The following is a 21558-nucleotide window of genomic DNA, read 5'->3' as shown; positions in this document are numbered from 1 at the left end:
GAGGTGGAAGGTCGAATAAACCCACGCTGGAGGTTCTCCTGTATATACTCAGATGTAGCTTGAGTTTCAGGTAACGAGAGTGGATAGACCCGGCCCCTGGGTGGAGTCTTGCCAGGTAGAAGATCGATCGGACAATCCCAAGAACGATGAGGAGGAAGACGTTCAGACTGAGCTTTATCAAAAACATCGGTAAATGAAGCATATTGAGGAGGGAGTCCCGGTGAGGTAGATGAGATGGAAGATTGCTGTACTTTGAGAGGAATGACTTGGGAAAGGCAACGATGGTGACATTCAGACCCCCAAGACGTGACTTGAGGGGTGCGCCAGTCAATCTGGGGAGAGTGACACTGAAGCCATGGAAGGCCTAAGACAATTGGACTTGTCGTAACAGGAAGGATTAAAAACGATATTTCTTCATGATGCAGGGCACCAATCTGAAGGGTTACTGGAGACGTACTCTGAGTGATGAGACCGTTGATGAGACGTGATCCATCTATAGCCGTCACAGTAATGGGTGTTTTTAAGGTAATCGCAGGTAGAGACCATTGATTTACTAATGATTTGGAAATGAAATTTCCTGCTGCTCCGGAATCAATCAATGCCTGTGACTCAAAGGTTTTGGTAGCACAGGAAATCGTAACGTCAAAGGCACAGACTTTAGATTTCATGGACGATGGAGAGGACTCCAGGGACCCTAACTTCACCTCTCCAGAACTAGTTAGGGCCTGGCATTTCCCGATCTCTTAGAGCAAGAGCTGAGCATATGAGTGGAATCGGCACAATAGATACAGAGTCTATTCTTTACTCTTCGTTTCCTCTCCTCTGAAGATAATTTGGAACGTCCTATCTCCATGGGAATCACAGAGGGTGAAACTGGACGAAATTGAGGGTTAGAACGAAGAGGTGTTTTAGCCGAAGTTGTTTTCTCAGCCTCTCTTTCACGAAATCTCATATCAACACGATGGCAAAGAGAGATCAGATCTTCAAGTGACGAAGGAAACTCCTGGGTAGTCAGTGCATCTTTAATTTTATCGGAGAGCCCCTGCCAGAAGGCGGCAACTAGAGCTTCAGTGTTCCACTGAAGTTCAGAGGCTAAGATCCTAAATTGAATGACGTACTGTCCTACTGTATGAGATCCTTGTCGCAGACGGAGGATGCTGGAAGCAGCGGAGGTCACACGACCTGGTTCATCGAACACACTTCGAAATGTAGCAATGAATTTGGCACTATCTTGCAATATTGGGTCGTTTCTTTCCCACAGAGGGGAGGCCCAAGCCAGGGCTTGTCCAGAAAACAAAGAGATAAGATAGGCCACTCTGGAACGATGGGTAGAAAAATTTTGAGGTTGGAGCTCAAAATGGACTGAACATTGGTTAAGGAAACCCCTACAAGTTTTGGGGTCCCCATCGTACTTTGACGGAGTAGGCAGGTGAAGCGTAGAAGCTGTAGACACCTGGGATGGCACTGGGGAAACGGAGGAAAGCACAGGAGCCTCAGTAGTAGCTGTCACTGTCTGTCCAGATGTTCCTTGGGAGGTTAACGATTGATAACACTGAAGTAACAGCTGTTGGCGGGCATCCTGTTGCTGTACACGGCTGACCAGATGCTGCAGCATCTCTTTGGCTGTAGGTTCCGTATCTGGGTCTGTCATGGCCTGATCTTACTGTCACGGGCACTAGGAGTCTTTACCCAGGGATCACCAGGTGGTAGGCTTACCAGAGCAATGTAGATGGTAACAGGGTACTCTGGTAGCGGGGTGATCACGGAACAGGAAACAGCAGATGATGAGATGCTCAGGAAAGTCTATGACTAGCAGCACTGGTAATATGGAGGTAATAGTACACGAGGAACTGTAGGACAAGGACACGTGTAGGTAGTCAGTGGTCTGCGATAGCAAGTTGTACCACTGCTATAGTGAGGAGGAATGTCCAACAGAAACGAGGAGGTGATGAGAGTCAGCGGTCTGCGGATAGCAAGTTGTACCGCTGTCTGAGTGAAGGAATGGAATCCAAGTGGAGGTATCCGGGGAGTCAGTGGTCTGCGATAGCAAGTTGTACCACTGCTATGTGAGAGGATACTGGAACAGGTGATACTGGAAACAGGGATCAGTGGTCTGCTACTAGCAAGTTGTACCACTGAATATATATGTGAGGAGGTGCACGGGGAGAGACTGCAACACAGGATATACACAGGCACCTTATATACGATCCACAGTAACATGCACAATATATATATATATAAATGACTGAACAGATCTGCAAATATAGGAAGTCTCTTGAAGTAGTCCAGCACAAGTTAACACAGTCAATGATGGCAATAGACTCAGCGGATAGCAGACTCCAGAGGAGAACCAACACAGTCCAGCAAGATATGCAATACACCAGCACAGTCAATGAGAAGTATGCATACCGTGGTTCAGAAGCAGGTAGTCAAATAGGAGTGCAGGGATACCTGAGCGGCAGGAGGCCGGCTGGATGAGAAGTCCCAGGATACCTGAGGCAGCGGTCAGTAGGTGCAGCGCACAGATAAGTAGACCAACAGGGACACGAATCCACAGGAATCAATAACACGTGGAACTGGACTCACGCAGAACCCAGGAGAGTGGAGATGATCCAGCAGAGGAGTAGTAGATGAAATATAAATCCAATGCAGACAGGAGGGTAGACCTGCGGGACACGTGAAGGCGTGGAGAGCGGATAGTAGTAGATGGATGATAGCGCGGTCAGCAGCAGCAGGGCTCTGCGGTACACGGAGGTCACCAGTAGCAACCAATAGTTGTCAGTAGCGATGGCACACGGGATAGCAGAGTAGACCAGGAGCTGTTGATCACGGAGAGTAGCAAATGGCAATGAGAGCAGCAGTCTCGAGGAAACACAGAAGAGCTGAGAAGAGACTGCAGTGCACAGGAGCAGCGGATAGGAATCAGCTAACTTGTCACGATGATGAACACAGGCGAGTTGTAGGCTGGAGGCTATAGTGCACGGAAGCAGCGGGTAGACATCAGCTAACAATCCCGATGATGAACACAGGCGAGTTGTAGGCTGGAGGCTGTAGTGCACGGAAGCAGCGGATAGACAACAGCTAACAGTCACGATAATGAACACAGGCGAGTTGCAGGCTGAAGGCTTGTAGTGCACGGAGGCAGCGGATAGGAATCAGCTCACTGACTTGATGAGGAACAGGTGAGTGGATGTAAAGTAACGGTTGGAGTGCACAGAGGCAGCGGGTAGGAACCAGCAAACAGTCACAGTGAAATATAATAGCGATGATGTGGATCAGAGGACTGAAGTGCACGGAGGCAGCGGATAGGAATCAGCAAACAGTCACAATAATAAGTAATAGCGTTGAAGTGGTTTGGAAGACTGTAGTGCACGGAGGCAGCGGATAGGAATCAGCTAACAGTCACGATGATATAGTTGATGGTAGAAGTGGTATGGGAACCACAGTAGTAGAAGTGGTTTGGAAACCACAGAGGTAGAAGTGGTTTGGAAACCACAGGAATCAGCAGCGCTGAAAACACGAGGAATACAGGAACACCTTCAGAGACTCATAGGGAATGAGACTCCAAGATCAGGCAACGTGGTGTTGACCACAGGTGCTTAATATAGGGAGTGTTGCCTGATCTGCCAATTGAGTTAAAGGGACATACACAGAAGTATAGGAAAGGGCTGCGCATGCGCAGACCCTCAGGATGAAGGACGGCCACGGTTCCTAAATGTCCGGGAAGAGGCACTCACGGTACGGTGAGTGACACCTTTGTTCCTGGAGATTTTTGTAAGGTGTGGTTCCAGGGTAGAGGTGAGTATTCAGGTAGTCGCTTCTTGGGGTGTGTGGGGTCCAACGCGTTTCGTCCTTAGACTTCGTCAGGGATGTGTCTTCATTGTGTGCTTGTGTTTTTATACTGGAGGGTTTGCTGAAAAAAGCGGGAGAGCGGGAGGGGGGGGGGTGGCGCTATTAATTTGTCGGGTTAGTTGTTTAAACGGAGCCATAATTACGGAGTTTTTAGTTTAAAGTGTTAGGCTGGGGGCTTTTAGGTGGCGATACATGAAGTTTTTAATGGACCTTGTAGCGCTAGTGAGCTGGACGTTATTGCCGGGTGTTGGCTGGCCGCTCCGTGACATGCTGGATTCTTTATTTAATTTATTATGGTATTGGGATATTTATATGCCAAATTTGTTATCGGATTGGTGACCTATGTATTGGTTGTGGTGTATTAATGATATTATCGTTGGGGAGTTCTTATTAGCTAGATGCTGGGGGTGGGGATTGGACGTGGGCGGGTATGAGAGTTTTTATTGTGGCTAAGATGATGATTTAACTTAGATATAAATGCGTGTGTGGTCTCTGGACGGTGTAACCGTGGGTTGCTACGTAGATGGAGATTAGGGTGCAGTGCGTTCTTTCGTTTACCTATGGGTATGGGGTAGTTAGTTAATGTTTGGGTCTTTTGTTGGGTAGGATCGTGTGGTGGGGGAGGAGGGGCTGGTGAAGGGGCTGGCCGCTGATTGGCCGGAGTCGGATGTGTGGTGAAGCGGGTCCCTATTTTTCCGTTGCTGGCTTACCTTGACAAACGACTGCTCGGCCACATATCGCGTTAGTGTGTATAATTCCATGATGAACGACAGTCGTGCCAAAGTGGCGATTGTCTTTCATTTGGTTGGTTGGTCTATCTTAATAGAGTTTTACAGAGTCATGGTCTTTTCAGCGGATGCCGGCAATAAACATGTCCCAGTGACTAAATGTAGAGAGTGCTGTAGATGGAATCATTCATTTGTTCATTCTGAGACTGAATATTTCCTTTCAGAGTCACAGAAGCTAATGAAATTCGTTATGACATGTGGATAGCTATAACAAGACTGGTTAATGAGTGTGACAGGAATGAATGCCTATTGTGCTTACATTCTCTAAACGACTATAGAACCAGATGAAGAGTACAGATTTGAAGGTAAATCGTGTGTAGTGTGTATGCATGAATTGCCCGACCAGTGAGACCTTTAGTTGTAGGTACAATCGTTGTAAATAACAGATTGGTTGGACAATTCTCCAGTGTGTGCCTAGCCTTACCCTGCTTCCGTAAATTTAAAACAAAACCAGCTTCAGGCAAAACATGATAAAGCGCTACAGAATCTGCTGGCACTATATAAATAAATGCTGATGATGATGATGATGATGATGATGATGAGAGTTCGGTAAACCCCTCTAAGAACAAAAGCAGCCCAAATAGACAAGATACTAGGTTATTCTTTCCAGGGGGGGCAAATCAATTACCCACAGAATACCGCTGCAGTAAACTTATTACTGTTAATATGGTGTTTTTAACACAGATTTCTGCTCGCAGCTCAGGGAGCCGCGAGCAAAAATCCGGCATTGAAATTACTGTATTAATGGCAATTACGCACACATTACCGTACTATCAGTAATAGTGCACAGGCCGCATTACTTTTTATAGTAACGCTGAATTCCCCCCTTGTGTTGCCAGGCTCCTGAACCAGCCTACCTATACTGCCTCCATCAGGGACCAGAGTTCTCCAATACTTAACTCAAAACCATATGTTTCACTCCAGACACATCAACACAAACATCTAAATTAGAAGTGCCACTGGATGTGATCTTGTTGTCAAGTTAACTACACCAACCACTCACATTTTGTTTGTAAAGGGCACCACCACACCCATATCCTTCAGTTATCCTACAACTAGCCACTACCAACAATGGAAAAAACTCAAGCAGCATCAGAATACTTAACAAACCCTTTTCCTCCGAGCTGGATGGCCCTCTCTTAGTTTCCCACAGTATTTAGGGACACTCTCCCCTCACATCGTGAAAAGTCAGGGGAGAGCAAAGACCGGAGCAGCACTGGTGGCAGGCAGATGGGGCTTGTGGAAACTGCTACCTTGGTAGATACGCCCGTGCCAGTTATGAACAAATTGTCACAAAAATTCAGATGTTTCTCAGACAAAGAACACATTAATTTGGCCTCTATGTGAACCAAAGTATTATACCCACCAGTACCCAGCATATTAATGTCAGCATTCTTAAAATAGAAAAGTGTCCAAAATATTCAGCAGTAATAAATATGTTGTACCCACCAGTACCTAGTATATTACATTCAGCTGTAAGGAGCTGTATACATATTTCTTTATTGCTGCAACCATTATGATTATCGTGCTGAAAGAAGAGGAGTGTAAATAAAGAGTTCAGTTTGTGATAGAGATGGTCTGGCGCCCAAATTATTCTGATTTTCATTGCACTGCACCACAAAGTGACGTCACTTGTGTCCCACTACTTACAAAGAAATACCTGCATGTGCAGGGACGCCCTGGTCATTTACACCCATCAGCTAGCCAGGGCGTGAGAAGGAGATGCAATGTGTACCCTTTGCACCCCACACTACACACAGTGACAGGGGGTTACACATCAAAAAGATTAATGACCGTCAACTCAATTCCAGAATCAAACATATTGGGTGTGGCTATTCCAAAATGCTTCACATTGGACACATTAAAAAATAGCAAACAAAGAAGATTGCTAACAGGCAAAGCTGCAGATAAAGTCATCAGACCTGGTCCTTTACATAGAATGCTTGGAGCTCCCGTGAAACAGTTTTTTGTTTTTTTTACTGACTGGGTAGACAGGAGGTTTAAGCTGCATAGTTGCCAACATTGGGAAGTGTTGCTACATGTAGTGATTAAGCGAAATTAAGAGTTATTGCTGTGCAAATTAGCAGGTGTGGCTAAAAGTTGTAAATTTGTTCATTTAACTAATAAATATAATAAACTTTTCGATATTAGATTATTAAATACAAACTAATAGTTTGATTAATTTTCCTTTGTTATACTTACATTTTAAGAAAAAGGCTTTAAACATTCTAGTAAAACTATAGAAGTGCAGGGTGACAAAGTGCTTGGCCACTGCTGATGAATCTTTGGCACACTCTATATATGCTACATATAGGGTTTTTATAGCAAATATAATATATGCTTTTTTTTATGGAAAAACATACAAATCACGTTGCTCTGCAAATATACAGTTTGCCCATACTAGAAACAGCAATGCAACAGTTTCTCTTCATATTTTAATCATCACAGATGAGTATTGAGGGCATCTGTAATTCACTCCTACACTGGCCAATAAGGAACTTTGAATTCAAAATGGATTAATTGCTGATCCAAACAATTACTTCTAGATCTACTACACACATGAAAATAACATATTGTACTGATATTACTTTGATATTTATGAATTTCGACAGTTTTATAAGTTCTAAACTCCAAAGATGGTCTCTTGAGTAGAAGCTTATCATGGTTCCTGTGACTCGGAGTCTGAGAGGCAACCCTAAAGCCCAGAGAAAGGAGAATGTTACTAACAGATCAAGTAAGAGGGCAAAATGTCACAGTGAGAAAACCACTTGGGGTGGCTGTGGTAGCAATCCGAGATACACAATGAACAGACAAGCTGCTTTTTCCGGAGAGGATTAGTTCTGAGTGACAAAGCTAGTCGATGGATTGGAGAAGATAGGATTCTGAGAGACTTAGCCAAAGTCAATGAATTAGAAAATGTAGTATCTTGAAGGATGAAGCAAAAGTCAATAAACAGGTAAACAAAACAAGACTCCTTTAGTTTTGTTTTGAAATTAAATTAAAATTCCAACTTTACTTGTGCAAAGAGTGGTAGGAGTGAGGGGCTTATAAATGCTTCATATATATGAGGTCTCTTAGCCCTAAATTACTTGATGTTTAGCAAAATGCTGATTGCAGTAAGTCAAAAAGAATGTGCAGTTGTCAGTGTTCATGGTGCATTGCCACCTATCTCTGTAGCTGGTATTACGGCAGATCCTCATATGTTTCAGTTATCAGTGTTCATTGTGCATTTTCACCTTGTGATATGTAGCTGGCGGATGCTCACAAAAAGCAAGCAGCTAATTGCTTCCCTCCAAAGAATGTGACCCACTAGTCACATCTTCTTTGTGGGAATGACAAGAAACTATGTTGACCCTCGAATCACCATGCAGGGGCTCTCTTACACTTGTAGTGCCACAAGCAGGCAGTGTAAATGATGACCCCATCCTGTTTCCCCCATCAAATGTAATTGTTGCCCCTGGTAGCTGTCAAATAAAACTGCCCCCTTAATTTCATTATAAATTTTGCCCCCTAATCAATATAAAATGCTTCCACCATACATCATAAGTTAATGGTGCTTCCTCTTATATTACAAGTGACAACATAGCTCAAACAGCATGCTATTTGAGCTACCTAGCCTTCCAGAAGCAGGTTTAAAAAAAATCTGTTATTATTCCAGTGGTTTTTCTGGCAATTTGGACTAAACCACTGGCAGTTTTGAAATCGCCAATTACTTTGGTTGTGCCTTTTAATATTACGTTTTTAGCAAAACTATTAGGAGAAGTCTGGTAATATGGAACAGCATATTTATAGAAATGTATATACCATTTGAATTTAGTTTGTGTTTAGTTGTTTTGTAAGATACTTTTGATATAACCATGCTAAATAGTTGCAAAACTCATACTCACCAATTTGTATGTGTGATTTCTCTACTTTCACTGTATTCGTTGTCCCCTGCTACAGTGACCAACCTTTTATTTGTTTGCACGTCTCAGCTAAGTTATCTTATGACATTTAAAATGCTGATGTTTATGATAGTGATTTTTTTTATCACATGATTGTAACCAAACATTAAAAGAATGGCGGTAAAAGAATGGTACACTTTAAAAATCAGTCAGTCTAAAATTTGGTACCATCTCTTGTTAATCCACGTACATTTAAAGCAAATCCTAACAATAACGAATTTAATTACATTACATTTTAGCACATGATATGCAATTGAAGTCAATGAATAATAGATAAGAAAAATAAAAGCAAAGTGGATTCATCATTCTCCATCAACTTGGGTATCACTCACAATTTCAATGATTACCATGTAAATACAATAATGATGTCTCCAAGTGACATACCGTCCACATCCCAGAAAAATGCTGAAATATAAGAGAAACTGACAGTCGCATACATTGTGTTCTCATAGGCTGATCTGTTTTACCTGTGCCTGCCGCAGATGGGACTTTCCTCTAGTGGGGAAGGTAAAACACTTCTCATTAATCATAGCTAAAATCCCTCTCAGTGGGAAGACCTGAGGTTAGTCATCATTTAGAAGTAAATTGGGTGAAAAATTGTTCTGGCAATAAGAAGTCTACACATTATTCCCTAGTGAAGTCTTGACTGGTGTGAAAACAGATCTTTCCAAAATGAAATGATCTGTCAATGTTAAGAAGATATTCTAATTTTGGTTTATGCTATGTACTATTCACATGTATTTTTATTAAAGAGAACTAACATCTATATAAAGGGATATGCTACATTTTTCTGTTTAATTTTACATTACAGATTCAAAATACCTAAAACTACCTAGAGGAAAGTCTTCATATCAGTGTTTTATGGCAAATGGATCAGCTTGTGAACGTCACTCAGTTTAAAAATTCATGAACATCTTGAACACTTAAACAAAATTGTGAGACTGCCCATTCTTATAACTGAGATCTTCTGTCTGTTAGTTGGTTTTGAGATTTGGAAAGAGAGGTAGGTGATCTGAGCTGTCTTTAAAATATTTTATCATTCTTCATCCAAAGCAAATATTAGCTGATACACTTTGTTTCATTTTTTATTACTATTTATTCTTATCTCTTTTATTTATATTTCATTTAATCTTTTATCACTGTTTTTTATTTGATTTACACTCTCACCCAGAACTCACATACATCTTACAAACAGACCCTTTTTTTGTACAGAATTTGTTTTGTTTAATATTCCATGACAAAACACTCTAGACACAGCGATGCACCTAACAGACACATGCAGAAACACACATGCCCCAATATTGTTCTCTTGTTTCTTGCATACTCATTTTCTTCTTTTGTTGTAGATAAGTTAATAGTTAATTATTTAATTTGAAATTATAGTTTTATAGTCAATCAGCTCATTTGTGTTACAGTTAATTGGTTGATTTGTTTTTCAGAGTTTATTTATAATAATTTAAGGTTTATTAGCTGATGTTATTTAATAGTTTTAACTTTAAAGTTTGGTTGATTTTATTAATCATTTGTTAAAGTGTTTTGTAGTTTTTCTCTTATTACATGAGTAGTGCAAACTGGAAGAAGAGAGAAGGGAAAGATCTTTTTTGCAGGTAATCAAAGGGGAGAAGCTGGTTTGGCATGCCAGCAGTGGAGACAAGTGTATTTCAGTACCTGAAGAACGAATCCCCACAAATGAAGACTTTGAGTGGACCAATAGGAGAAAAATAGACACAAAATGAAGAGCTTGCCCGTGTTGGCAGCAGAGCACTGAGGTTTATTAATAACACTCTCCTCAGGTATGTCCTGCACTTCAATGATTCAATCCGTGCCAAAATGTGTTTTTTTTCTAAGCGGGTGACGTGCCTTCTTGCATTTTGAGTCCCCAGATTGGAATAAGCGCTGGGGTATGGGATTCACTGCATGTCTGCAAACTCTAGCTAACAATGCATGATGTGACAAACAATTACAGATGCAGACAGTTCTGTTGGTGTGACAGTCAGAAGCATCAACATCTGTCAGAATTATTTCCATGACTGAAAGCATACACGATAAAGGTGGAAAAGATCAAGGAATATGTATGTGTTATAGGAGAAGAAAAAACACTGCAGATTCAGTTTCTTGACTAGGGGAGAAGCTGAAGGAATAGTTGTGGCAATACTTGTCAAAGGATGCTCAAGCTTATTGACAGAAAGCAGCCTGCCAGTTTAAAGCCATGTAAGACTTTGTCAACTTTTAAAAATAAATAAATAAACATAGAGTTTCTAAAACATAAAATAAAAATATGCAAACAACCACTATCATCATTCTCCATTATTTTATAAGGCCCACAAAACTCTGCGCTGTCAAATTGTCTGTAAAACAATTCATACAAAAAAATAAAATAAAGACCTATGAGGTTCATGGTGAAGGTGGAGGCATGATACAAAGTGTAGAGAGGGACCTGGTAGTGAGAGCTTACAATCTAGAGAGAGAGGGTAATGCTGAGACAATAGAAGCTAAAGACAAGGAATGGTAGCTAGTAGTGTCCAAGGGGGGTAATATCAGATAGGGTTAGGATGGGCTATAGTGAAGTGGTGGCTTTGGAGATAGTTCTTGAAGGAATGAAGGCAGGTAAGGAGTTCCATAAGTGGGGAGTAGCAAGGGAGATGGCTTGAAGGTGGTAGTGAGAAATCACAATCAGAAAGGGTGAGAGACACGGGTCAGAGGTAGATCTAAGAGGGTGTGGCCGAGAGTATTTTATAACAAGGTTAGAGATGCATATGGGATAGGTACTAGTGAATACTTTGAAGTGGAGGGTGATTAGCTTGAATTTGATTGTTTATGCTATGGATAGCCAGTGTAGGGATTTGCATAGTGGTGCAGTAGATGTGGAATGGCGGGAGTGGAAGATCAGTCTTGCTGTGTTATTTGGGACAGATTAAAGTGTGCATAGATGAGTGAGAGGAAGGGAAGGCAGTTGCCGTAGTGAGGGCAGGAGATAATGAGAGAAAGGATAAGTATTTTGATAATGTCCTGAGTAAGACAGGGGCATATTCTGGCAATGTTTTGAAGAAGGTAACAAAAGGGAATGGGATTCTGAAGTGAAGCTCAGGGTGAAGTCAATGATGACACCAAGGCAGTGGGCATGGGGATTTAAGCTCTTAAATAAACTGTGCCCTAAATTCCATGTGTTAACTTTTGGGCATTGATACCAAATTACACACTCCCTACAGGCCAAAAGCCAGCTGGAAAGTAGAGTAAGTTAACGGTACTATTAAGTATAAGTTGAGTAAAATGATGGCTTAGACTGAGTTAGTGTGACCAAAAGCATTGCCACTAGTACTGCACAGCATCAGAGCCACTCCTAAACCACCTCTTAACCTGTCACCTTTGGAGACTTTTTGGTCAAGATCCATACTTGATGGTAGATCCCCAGAATGATATAAGTGTAGGAAAGAGTAACAGTGAAGTGACTGTCCAATATCTCATTAAAATGAGCAAACAGCTAAAACAACAGCAGCAGCAAGGTTTAAAACTCCTGTCTCCAGGTATGCCAGGAACTAACTGTCATGATATTGAAGCAGGAGAATATGTAATGATCCAAAACCTTTTGCACTCAGGTTGTACAGTAGACTATCAGGAAGGGCCATATCAAGTGTTGATGATCAGCACCACATCCTTGAAGGTAACAGAGAGAGACACTTGGATCCATTTCACTAATTGTAGGAGAGTCAATAATCCGGAAGAGGTTCTGGACGAGGCAAAGGTCGATACAACAACACCGTCACTTGTGAGCTTGTGTCAAGAGATTTGAATTGCAGTGAGAGTAGCCTGAGCTGAGAATGGACTGACTCTATTACTCTACCATGGAGCATCATTATTTCTTTTTTGCAGTACACAGAATTTTTAGTGTGATGTCAAGGCCATGGAGATCAGTTTTGAGAATGGGATTGATGACGTGGAGGATGAATTGATGGTTCACCCGGTTCGGCCCCACACTCTACTCAACTCAGGGGTCAATAAACGATCTTCCACCGTGGAATTCGGAAACAATGTGAGGGGTTATTGTCTGAAGAGTACTGCATTTGTAAATATTGTGGTCTAGTAATAAAGAAAGGTGCATCCAGTGATGCCAATCTAACTGTAACCTTGATTTTGACAGACATCCTCAATATCACTGTCATGCTTTCCCTCCCTCTAGAATGCAAGCTATCGTGGGTAGGGTTCTCTCTACCTATTGTCCCATGTCTGTCTACTGACTCCCTTGTTTGTACTGTCACGTCTTTGGCTGCACTCTGTGTGAGTCCTCATAGCATTATTAACACTCATCTGTGGTACTTCTATGTAATACCTCATCTATTTATTACTTGCTTCTGTATATGGTGCTACACAATCTGTGGCACCTTATAAATAATAATAATAATAATATTAATAATAATAATAATAATAAATGCTTTAGTGGGAAGTGTTTTAAATCAGAGTGATTTCTGGGTGTGCTCCCATGTACCTCAGGTACAAGACAATGTAGAATTAGTCCCCATTTCATTAAATGTCTCTGAGGTTATTCAATTACATGAGGGAAGGCCAACAGATGGAAAGTATAATGTTAGGAAATCCCCTAGTTTGAAACTTCACCATTACTCAGTAGACAGGTCTTTGATATGTATAAATTTCACCAACACCAAGAAACATGGTTATTGGGAAGTAGGTAGGCTCAAACCAAGTGATATCAATCAGCTAAATCTTATCAAAGATATATCTGGTTTCCAGAGAATGACATACATGAGAAAAGCGTCTCTTGGTAAATTGCAAACAGGATAAATTCTAGTAACTATCCAAGCAAATACTTGTTTTGAACAGATGGGGACTTTGGGTGTGGGTATATTTACTAGAACTTTATGTAGCTCTATTCTAGGTTACTCTGTATCCTATATTCTCCCCAAGGATGTGTATTATATCTGCAGGTGTAAAGCCTATAAATTGTTATTTTCAAACCCCAAGGGAGTAAGTTTCATAAGAAAATAGTCCCCGGCATCATGACTTTATCACGTAACAAGATGCTCAGTATTCACAGATCTACCCCTCCTCCATATGTAAACACACAGTATGAACACAGATTTAAAAGAAGCATGTAGGGGTTGCATGAAAAAACAGTCAGTATTTAACTTATGTGCAAAACAGAATGCTAATTTGCACCCCTTGCATTGTAACATGGTTTTGTCCAGGGGACTGAAATAAGAAGTTTTATCAAGTTAAGATCCTTAATGAATCAGGCCCCTTATTCTTATATTTAGTGTCCTGTTAATAATTTATACGCTTTGCAGGTATGTTCCTGCTATGTTGAAGGGTGGAAGAAGAGCAACCAACTGAAAATAATACCACTGATAGTAGGGCTATGGTATTAATGAGAGCTACCAACATGGAAACGGGTTCTAACATAGGAACCACATTACAGCGCATATTGTACTAACTTATAATTTAGATATGCTTAATCTATACCAATATTCATTTACTGAGTCTTTGTCCAGATTCAACATAAACTTGGGATGTGAAAGATTCTTTATTACCTCTCACTATTCTACATTGTATTTTATTAGTATAGAATTCTATTGTTCTTGTCTATGCTAAATTCACTAGTTCTTATCCTAACATCAACATTGTAACAATGACCGTTGTCCTTACATGACTTTTGTACCTGAAATTGATGTTGGCAATAATTTGATTTATGACCATATCCCAGTGAATAAATTGTACTTCCCTGACCATTTGAAGGCAAAGTATCCCAGTGAAACTCTTCTGCTAGAATAGCCGTGTAGGATAGTCTTGGTAAGATATTTTTGTTCTGTTAATTTTTCCCTTTCCATGCATTTGATTATTATTGTAAAATCTTTATTTGTTTTTGTTTTAGTACGTGTTCCTCTCACATGTTAATAAATAGTTTTTATGCTTTGGAACAAGAGCGAACAAATCAATTACATATTTATATCTATTTAACTGCAATAAAAAAATGTAACTTTTGCTTACAACTTTTAAACAGTTTCCTGATCCAAAATGTAATGGTTTTATTTTATAGCCTTGCTGTTTTTTTAATGAAATAGCTACTTTCAGCAAAATCTATCCTCTTTCCTAAACTTGTTTTCAATTGTTCTATAGATCTGAAAAGAATGTTCTAAATGTTTCTTCCTGTCAATGTATATTTGAAATATATTTTACCCAGCTCCTAATTTTTAATTGGCTTGATATCAAGCCAATGAAACACCCTTTCAGTTATTTAAACATTTTCTATTGCCAACAACATGTTTACCATGATTTAGATGTCTATTATACGCATGAGTGACTTGTCTACTTAATTTCATCAGAAAATGAACCCTAGTAAGTGGCACAGATGCTAGTATGACGGTAATCAAATTAGTTTTTGGACAGGTTTACGGCCACTAGCTGTCAACCAAACTCTCTTTGGCTATCAACACTTCTAATATTGTTTTGATGGTGATTAATGTCTCCATTAATACTTTGTTTGTTCTGTGACAGACATTGTGCTCTTGGCTTTTCTGCTATTTTGATGTGCACTGCATTTGTAACAAATATGTTGTGCCCTAGTCAGTAATATAGCAGAACTGTAGCTCTGTTGTTAACTTCAAATGAAAATATCCATGTTTGTAAATTCAAGGAATACAATATTTGTGTGCAGACCACCTGAACACAAATAGTGTTTGTCCTTGTTTAAGTAAATCTAGCCTAATTGCTTGCTCTTTAACAGCAAACTCTGGCGATGTTAAAGTCTCTTATTGGAGGTAAAGCACAAAATGACAACTGGATCTTCCTTCTTATAGGTCGCAGTTAATGAATAGGGGATGTTCCCACAGGCCAATTCATAGCTTATCAGCCATGTCAAAAATAAACTAGTTGTTCTGCTTGGTATTAATGGGCAGGTCAGTTGTGCTGCAGTGAGAGTTTGGTATGTTGGATTAGCTAGATACTTGGAGGTAGAAGTTCCAATGGCCTTAGTTCTAAACCCAATTTCCCACTCACCCTGTACCACAAATTATTTGATGTATAGAAAAACTGTTCTAAAAACTTAGGCTTGATTTAGAGTAGAACATAAAGATGTGCCTTATGCTCATGCAAAATTTCACCTCAGGAAAACACAATACCTCTCTTCAGCTCCATACTCATTCCAATGAACTTCAGCCTGGCCTTCAATTAAGTACTTAAGTAGACCCCATACCTGACTAATATCTAAGATTCTTTCAAGCTCATAGTCATGTTCTCAAGCCGCAATTATTTTTCTGTTCTAGGTAGGATCACAGATATCAACAATAATAAATAAAATACTATGGGAATCCTCATACACAGTAGCAAATCTAAATGAAAAGTAACCAATTTTATGATTTGGATCTTATCGGGTCCAATATATCTTGGACCTAACTTAGCAGAGAGTTGCCACAGTTCAATATTTCTAGCAGATAGCCAGATTGTATCTCTGACTTTACAACTGGGAGAACACCTTATGCAGTTGATCAGAAAACAACTTATACTTGGAAATGGCATGTCTCAAAAACAATGGACCTTATTCCATACCTGTTTCTTCTGCCAGGCAGTGCATAATCACAGAAACATTGCTTGTCTGCAGAGAAGTGAATGAAAAAGAATTATGATGATACCCATAGACATAAAAAAGGGATATATAATTAATAGTATGTGTTGAATTATTATGGGCAAACTGCTCAAGATAGATATTCGGACCATTGATCTTGGAGGTCGAAAATATATTAGCCCTAGTATCTCCAGAGACTGATTGGTACATTTAATTTGGCCATTGCTCTGAAGATGATAAGATAAGGATAAGTCAGTCCCTAAACAACAAACAAAACCTCCAGATTCTGGATAAGAACTGTGAACACTTGAGAGAGACAATATTAACTTGAATCCCATGATGTCTAAAGATATACTGAACAAAAAGGAAATCCAATACCTTAGCAGATAGTAACCCACTAAGAAGCACAAAATTACTAATTTTACTAAAAGTGTAGAAATACCCATAGATGGAGATAATTCAATAATAAAATCCACAGACAAATGTGTCCAGGGTCTAGTGAGTATTTGTAAGGGGATGTATAAAGGAAGTAATGGACAAGAAGGGAGAATTTTATTACGAACCACTGTACACATGATAAATTACTAGAACTGGTCTTGAGGAGGTCTTTATTTTTAGCAACCCCAGTTTCCATAGAATGCTATGTACTTGACTGTCCTCACAACTCACGTTAGTAGTATAATAGTGGCAATAATAAACATGAATAGCCTTGTGACAGGTTTCGAAATGAAATGCAGGCTCAGTAGATGTAGTAAATTACAGAAACTTGAGGTAAATCGGAGAATACAGGCAGAGGTCAGTCCACACAGAAAACAAAAGCAGAGCTAGATACATGAGCAAAGACTCAAATACAGACAACAAACAAAGCAAAGTCCAGGTACCCAAGCAGAAAGATCAAATTCGGGCAGCAATCCACAGTAAAGTCCAAGTACACAAGCAGAAGGGTCACAATCCAGGTAGCAATCAAAAATAGTTTTTACTGAGAAAAGGGACTCATCATTCAGCCCTCCCAGAGTTGTGGTCCTGTGACAGCAACAACTGCAGCCAGGACAAGGAAGATGGTGGCCGCCAAACTAAAAGCAATAACGCCATAGAAATTTTAGGAATCTTATTTCTAGCACATATCTCACAGTCAAGAACATATTATTTGGTGTTCCTTTTGAATGAAGGCCACTACATTATGTAGGCAATAAATTAATATTATTAACCACAGAGTGACCCAAAACTTATGCATTACAGAAAGAACCAAGAAGTTCAAAGATGTTCATGAAAGAAGAGGAGATAAGATGGAGTCTCCACAGGGATTTGTTCCTTAGCAGAGTCGGCTCATTTCACGGTCTGAATGGGCGGCCACCTGAAGGCATGGAGTGCTGGGGGTACCAGCATCAAGATTTCCTCCTCAGCTGTGAGTCTCATTCACAGCTGAGCAGACAAGGTGGCACCGATCAGTGCTTTAAGCTCTGCACCCAGCATTCACTGCATATTGTAGTAACACCCCCCTTCCTCCTCATTGGTGGACATAGGTTAAGGGGGGGTGTAACAATTTAAAAGCAGACAATATAGGGCATGTGTCAGGATTGTGAACGGAGGTTAGAATAGATTGATGCATTTCAATATATCTCAGCCTATTTCCACTGTTTACATTGTTTATCTTGACTTCAATTAATTTTCCTAACACTCAGGAGTTTGGCATCAATAATCATTACTGAAAGGACTGGAATGATTAACTTTTGGGATTGAATCCAGGTAGCTTTATATGGATTTCAGAAGCACACTCTAATTTTCTGTTATAGCTTTAGCTTTCTTAGACCCTGCGATCTGCAATTGTTTTGTTGTCGTTGGATTTTTGACCCAGTTTATTGATCATTCTTAACTGCACTTACCTTAGCCTGTATATTGATTAAATCATTGTCTGCTGCCTGCCCTGACCACAGGTTGTGACCCCCATAGCCGCCTGCTACTATTTTGGATTGTACCTGACTATTCTGCTACTTGAAACAAAAAATAACAGTAACAATAACAGGGGTGGAGGTTATGAAGGCAAATAATGAACAAGGTAATGAATAACAGGGATTGAGAGTGATGAATAACAATGGTGGAGGTGATGAAGGGGGATGATGATTAATATAAATGTGGATGAGAAAGGGAGATAACGAAGTAGGTGATGAATAACAAAGGTGGAGGAATGATGAATATAGCAGATGAGGGGGGATTAGAGGAGATGATGGATAATGTATATGTTGATAAAGGGGGTGATGAAGAGATATAATGAAGAGTGGCTGATTATAGAACAAGGCTGGAGTGGACTTAGAGGGAAGGTGGGAAGAAGAAGGAAAATGGGACTGTGGGGGGGAAATGAGTAAGTGATATATATCCCAAACTAGTGCTGCAAAACTGTTGGACAAAAAAAGAGCCCAATATGCCTGTCTATGGTTTAACATTTAGGGAGATTCAATCAACTGTAAATTATTATGATCTGTGTAGACAATATCCTAGGAAAAAAGGAACAAAATGTAACATCTTTTGCTTTGTTTACCAACCTCTACATCTGATGCATCTACAGGAATGATAAAAGGAAAATTAATATTGAGATGTTGGAGAACTGGTGTAGAAATGAATGTTGTGGTCACAATCTCCAATTCTGAAAGGACCTAAATTGGACATTCTACAGGGTTACAATCCTGCTTAGTAAAAATTGTAATGGGGCTACTTTGGTGAAGAATCCCTTAAAAATTAGCATAATGGAATTGGCAGAATTGGCACATGTAATAGTAGCTTGACCTTGACAGAATCCATGCAAGAAGCAGTATTGGAAAGATTGACAACCAGAATAGATCACTAACTGAATTCACATTTTTTAATTTAGGAAATAATTCGTTCTCCCTCTATTCTCCTAAAACTATGTTCACATGGGTATTATGTTCAACCCAGGAGGAGGAAATTAAATAGACTACCAAACATTTTGGTGAAATAACCCATACAACAATTTATTTGATGAAGTCTTGAAAAACTGCTGGCGCATTGCATAAATCAAAAAGCATGACCAGTTGACCAGTTACTCATACTGACCATCTTTAGTATTAGAGGCAGTTTTCTTTTTATACCCCTGCTCAAATTAATCTGTTTATATGCAACTCTTAAATCAATTTTGGAAAAACTGGTGGCAGTCCTAATCTGATCAAAAAGCTCAGAATTAAAAGCTCTAATCTATATAAGGATTTGACCCAACATCTATCTTAGAACAGAAGAAGAAACAGTCATCATAATCATCATCATCACTTATATAGCAATTCCATAGCACTGTACAGAGAATATTTATTATTCACATCAGTGCCTGCCCCATTGAAGCTTACAGTTTAAATTCCCTAACACACACACAGACTAGTGTTAATTTTGTCAGCAGTCAAATTACCTGCCAGAATGTATTTTTGGAGTGTGGGAGGAAAACCGGAGCACCCAGAGGAAACCCATGCAAACACGGAGAACATACAAACTACCAAAAGACCATGGTCGGGAATCAAAGTCATGACCCCAGTTCTGTGAGGTACAAGTACTAACCACTAAGCCACTGTGCTGCCCCGTGCTTCACTTTTGGGGAATCAATCTGATATTGAAGAGTAACCAATTTTCTGCTTCTCCCAGCAACAGAAACTTCATATGTGAGTAGAAACATTTATGTGTTTTATCCTTTTTATTTTACAAGAAACCATTGCATTATGTATTCGTATCTCATTTGCTAATTGTTTTATCTTAAGCATTGTCAATGTATTTTCCATATTAAAGTACACTTAATAACATGGGAGAACATTGTGGGTTATGGTAACTCTGATTAAAGTCAATTGTGATAGATGGTGGTGGCATAATTGGTAAGCGAAAGCTAGCATGTGTCATAAATAGGGAATAATGCAATCATTTTAGACAGACCAGGTGGTTGTTTTTGTGCTTCCAGTGCTCTGGACTCTCTATCTGAAAGTCCTTTGGGTATTTTGAACCAACAACTATATCAATAGGACAGTAAAAATGCCTATGGGTAGGCAATTTATCAGCAGACTTTTTTTATAAAATACATTATCTAATATATAAATGTCTAGTGGCGCGTGTTAGTCTGTCTGTCTGTCTGTGTGTGTGTGTGAAAAAAATAAAACCAAGCTGCAGCGCCACCTGCTGGGTGGAGTTATACACTGACCTACTAAATTCTTAGTGTGTGTGGAAAAAAAAATTCAGAAAGGGCTGAAATTTGGTATACTAAGATGTTTCTAATTTGTTAATTTAATTTGTTAATTGTTAAAAGTGTTTATAAAGATTTAAAAAAAATATATATATATTTCTTGAAGGAGAAGTGACAGTTGGGAGTGGTTGGTGGTTGCCGGGGGTGACAGTGGGGAATGGTTGGTGGTTGAGGCCTGGGCTATGGCCCAAATGCATGACCAGAACCTTTTTAACACCTTAAGTAGCTTGATTTGACTAGAATGCATGAGTATCATGCACGGGTTAGCTTGTATAATATATAATAAGTATAGGGTTTAAATATGTTTTGCAAAATGAGAACTACCAACAAGACATTGCTTATGACAATTACTGTTCCATTGGACAATGTCACTCACATTACAATTAATAACTGGATATCCAAAACTGCTCCAAAAACCCCAAATAAATTATTATTTTTTTCTGTGCAGGTCGCACTTTTTCTTTTCTTATTTTTCCTTGCTATAGCGACTACAGCTTAAGCAGTACAATGTACTGTTCATTTCTGTGTCTCCATTTCTTAGCAATGTTCCTCATTTAGCTGCACCCCATGAGTTAAAGTCATCATACTTTGCCAGTCATGACATTTTTTAAATTGAGCATTATGGTTTAGTAAACCTAACCTATGGTGATGCAATGAGTGTGATGTGGTATATACCACTCTTAATAAAATGAAACAAAAATGTGTAACACTGACTGTGGTTGGCTTATGATTTCTACTCATGTGTGCAGACAGATATGGAGAGCTTTTACAGTTCTGGTATTTTTTATTTTTTTTTACTGTTAGAGCTCTGCAAAGACTTACTGTGGTTCATGTTATCTAGCTGGTACAGGTGAACTTCTGCCACTATGCATGAGTTATTCTATAACAGTGGAGTAGGTAGAAAATATAGCTAAATAAGATCAACATTAAAATTATCCTTAAAATAACACAAAATCACCCAATTCATAAAGTAAAGTGCAAAGATTTTGGAGTAGCCTAAAGTTGCATTACCCTATTTGTACACAATATAGTAATCTAATGAAATGTCATATACACAACGTAAAATATTATAATGACAGTATTATTAATAAATATGACAGTCAAATTCCAATAAAATATAATCACATACAAACATATTCTGTTTTCCCCTTCAAAACCATATAGGTAGCTTCT

At 39.5% G+C, this 21558-nt stretch overlaps 1 long non-coding RNA gene across 2 annotated transcripts in view; it reads left to right on the top strand.

Annotated features, from left to right (window-relative positions):
* The window catches only part of LOC142144383 (uncharacterized), a 55095-nt gene extending 34861 nt beyond the window's left edge, over positions 1 to 20234 (top strand). The window contains exons 1-3 of one of the 2 annotated variants that reach the window (XR_012689695.1): positions 10041 to 10795; positions 12181 to 12614; positions 17397 to 20234. This is a non-coding gene — a long non-coding RNA (uncharacterized LOC142144383). Of the gene's footprint in view, positions 1 to 9395; positions 9588 to 10040; positions 10796 to 12180; positions 12615 to 17396 lie in introns of those variants that run through there. The other variant, XR_012689694.1, reaches the window with a different exon arrangement.
* Positions 20235 to 21558: the final 1324 nt, after the last annotated feature.

The sequence above is a fragment of the Mixophyes fleayi genome, chromosome 3, assembly GCF_038048845.1.
Source record: "Mixophyes fleayi isolate aMixFle1 chromosome 3, aMixFle1.hap1, whole genome shotgun sequence".
Taxonomy (NCBI): domain Eukaryota; kingdom Metazoa; phylum Chordata; class Amphibia; order Anura; family Limnodynastidae; genus Mixophyes; species Mixophyes fleayi.
This window is presented reverse-complemented; position numbering and strand designations above follow the sequence as displayed.